This window comes from Loa loa (genome assembly GCF_000183805.2).
Source record: "Loa loa unplaced genomic scaffold supercont3.136, whole genome shotgun sequence".
Lineage (NCBI taxonomy): Eukaryota > Metazoa > Nematoda > Chromadorea > Rhabditida > Onchocercidae > Loa > Loa loa.
Window position 1 is genome coordinate 163266 of NW_018108316.1, and position 3750 is coordinate 167015.

Consider the following 3750-nt stretch of genomic DNA (forward strand, 5'->3'; position numbering starts at 1 on the left):
ATCTCATTTTAACATCGATTACGCTATCCTACTAATAGACGAAAAAAAAAGTTAACACTTATTGGATAAAATAGTAAAAATTACTCCAATTCAAAATTTAATTTTTAATATAAAAATTTTTGCATATCTAAAAACTTTCTATTGATTATGAAATAGTCAATAAGAATGAGATTTTCATGCAATATACAAAAAATAGTATGAATGAAAATGAAAATGATTGCAAGCGGGAAAAATGTACTACCGATTTCCTCAGTGTATTATGAAGATTGAAAAAAGTTGTTGAAAAGATTGAAAAGTAAAAGAAATATTTATTTCATCATATCTTAAAAAGGATTCATTAAAAAATTCTAATTTGTTTTGAATGATAATTAATGATTGAAAATGAGAATTTCAAAATTTCCAAACTAAACTAAGCATATATTCAAAAGCTAACCTTAATGATATGATCATAAAGTTTTGAATTGAATTTGAAATTATAACAAAAAGTATTATTTAGGTCCTCACACAAAAAAAAAGAAAAGAAAAAAAAGAGAGAAAAAAGGAAAAGAGAAAGAGGAGAAAGTGTCGTTTGTAATTTCTCTAGAAAAAAAAACCCTTAACAAAATAATTTCCTTTGCCACTTCGTTTCGATTTTTCCCATCTAATGATTAATCAAACAGAATTATGTAAACAATTTCAATCAACAATACATGCTTTATTCATGATATTGTGACAATAATATTTGTCCATTTTATTCTTCATAAGTATGGTACCTTTTCTTTCTTTCTCTCTCTCTCTCCCTTTCAGTGATATTTAAGGTATAAATGGAAATGAAACGAAATGAATTTCAAATGAATGTAAATCCAATTAAAATGTGTAAATAATTTATGAGTATATACAATAATAAATGGATATTTATCCATTATCTTTGAGTGCAATTGTCAATTTACATTTCTTTTTTTTGTTTGAACACTACTTGGGGACAGTATGCCCTTATCACGCAGAGATATTATTTGGGTAACATTACCTATATTTAGCGCAGGTAAAAAAAAAGGTTGGGGAATTTACCTTTTGTCGTGAAAATTTTCGTTTGAATGTGTTGAATAGCAGGAAAAAAAAAGTTTATTCAATAGCAAAGAAGAAATAGCAATTATAATATAATGTTATTTAGTAATGAAATTAGGAGAATTGATAATTAAAGTTTATTTAAATCGTTAGTCAAAGATCGAGTTGTACGAGACGAAGCAGGCCTTGAGTGTGGTCTTCGACAGAGAAGAGTTATTTTTGAAATGATCAAGTCAATGAATACCCTTATTAGTTTAGACCATTTACTGAATCGGCTTGCATCTATGAACGAAAATGATTGTTTCTTGGCCATTTGTGTAATCAAATTAGCATTAATCCACTGATTTTCTTCGTCATTATGCTGCTTTTCTGCTTGAATTCACATTGTGGCCATTCGTTTTCCTCTCCTTTTAGCCAAGATAGTTCATACCACCACGAATTAAATTTCATGAGATCGATAGGAGAAAGTCCTCTTGTAGCAACGTCCATTGGGTTTTGATTGCCAGGTATGTAACGAAAATTAAATTTCGCCTTTCGAATTTCTTCGACTCTATTCTGGATGAATTTTAGGCATAACTTAGAATAGTTCTTTATCCAATGCAGCACGCATTTCGAATTCGACCATAATGTTACTCCTGCGTCATCTAATTCAAGTTGTTTAAACACAAATTGTGCTGCTCGTACTCCAATGAGGATCGCCAGCAGTTCTAATCGTGGTATGATCATTCCTTTAATAGGTGCAATGCGGGATTTAGCATAAATTAAAATTGGCTGCTTACCGTTCATTCCTTCTCTGAATATGTATATTGCTTTTGCGTACGTCAAACTTGAAGCATCAGTAAATATATGAATCTCCATTTGACTTGTAAGGTTGGTTATAAATCAAGGTAATTATCCTATATGTGTCGTCTTGTCCCTAGTGAAAGATTTCCTTGTCCGTTGATCTTCATTACTTATAATTTGATCCCAGGAATAGTTTTTCTTCCATAAATTTTGAAGGAATAATTTAAACCTTATCATTACGGGAACTAAAAATCCCAAAGGATCGTACTGTGAAGCAACGAATTGAAGAATAGTTCTTTTGTTAATTCATTCCTCGTCCATGGCTTCAGCGTGACATATATAATATCTAATTTGGGGAACCACATAATACCTAAAATCTTTTTGGCATAGAGGTTTGCTCGATCCTGCTCGGGTATAATTTCATTGAATCCAACATCATTTGAAAGAAATTCCCTCATGTTCATTGAGGCTTCCTCGAATATATTTTTTAATTCACTATTTTTTAAGGCTTCCTCAGCTCAGTTCACAGATATCAGAACGTTATCTACATAAAGATTTTTTCTTACCTCTAACGCCGTTTGACCACCATTAGATTCCAAGCGACGATTGATGGTAGCAAATAGAAAAAAGGGAGATGATATGACTCCAAACGGGACTCTTTTGAAACGATAACATTATAGATTTTCTTCGGTAACGTCCTTGTTTATATCCTTCAACCAGAGAAATCTGGTACAATTTCTGTCCTCGGGATGTAATTCGATTTGCAAAAATGCTTTTTCTATATCTGCTGTGATTACCTATGTCATCATTCGAAAACGTAGTAATATTCCCACAATATCTGGAAGTGTTATCGGTTCACGATAATAATACCTCATTTAAACTCTTCGATCCCTTCACGTGTGTTGATGCATCGTGAACAACTTTCAATTTAGTTGTATCTTTGCCAGGAATCAACACATTATGATGAGGCAGATAATATATAATGCCTACCTGGTCCATATGAGATTCTACCTTTTCAGTTATATCCGAGCGCAATTGTTCCTGGATTATTTCGTGATATTTATTTCGTGATATTGTTCCAGTTCTTGTTGACGGAACTGAAGTTGTCCAATTTTCTTAGTCGGCCATAGCATATTCCGTAATTTTTGCTTAATTAGCGGAAGATTCTTTTTATGGCCAACGTACTTGATATCTTCCATTAATTTTAATTATATTCTTTTTGAATTGTTCCAGCACTTGTTGATCATTATGATCGTATGGTTGTTCTTGTATTCAGATGCATTCTAATTTCCATAACTGATCTATATCTGGAACGTGACGTGCACTAGAAATATATTTAGATTTAACTGGATTATGCGTAATTTGATTAATTCCTTCGAGATATCCACTTCCGCAAATCATGGAGACCAAATTTTGTGAAGTAGGGAAAATCCTGAATTCAATCGTTGGATCTTCTCTAGTTGTATAAATTTGAGGAAGTAGTCCACTTTGCATAGAAGTAAAACTTCGTTTTCTCTTTCGATGATAGTGTTTATAGTAACTGTTCCATTATCTGATTTGATGTCTCTTTCTTGCATTGGTTTATGTCCGGTTTGCTTGAATTGTTACCATTTATTGTGGCAGAGGGCACTGTTGTTTGACCCTTTACAATAAAAACATTTCATCGATTTTTGCAATCGAGCTCCGTGTGTCCCGCTTTGAGACATTTCTTACAAGCCTTAATTTTAATGAGGCGTTCTAATCTTTGTTTGAAGGTAGGATAGGTTTCATACTCACTATCCCAATGATCTGTGTTACAAAACGAGCAGGGTCTTCGTTTATTGTTTCTGTCTAACCCTTTCGATTTTGAAATATTCTTAATTTCTATCTGGTCCAGATTGACTGATTGTTGACAATGCAGTAGTTTCTTTCTTGGACTTTTCG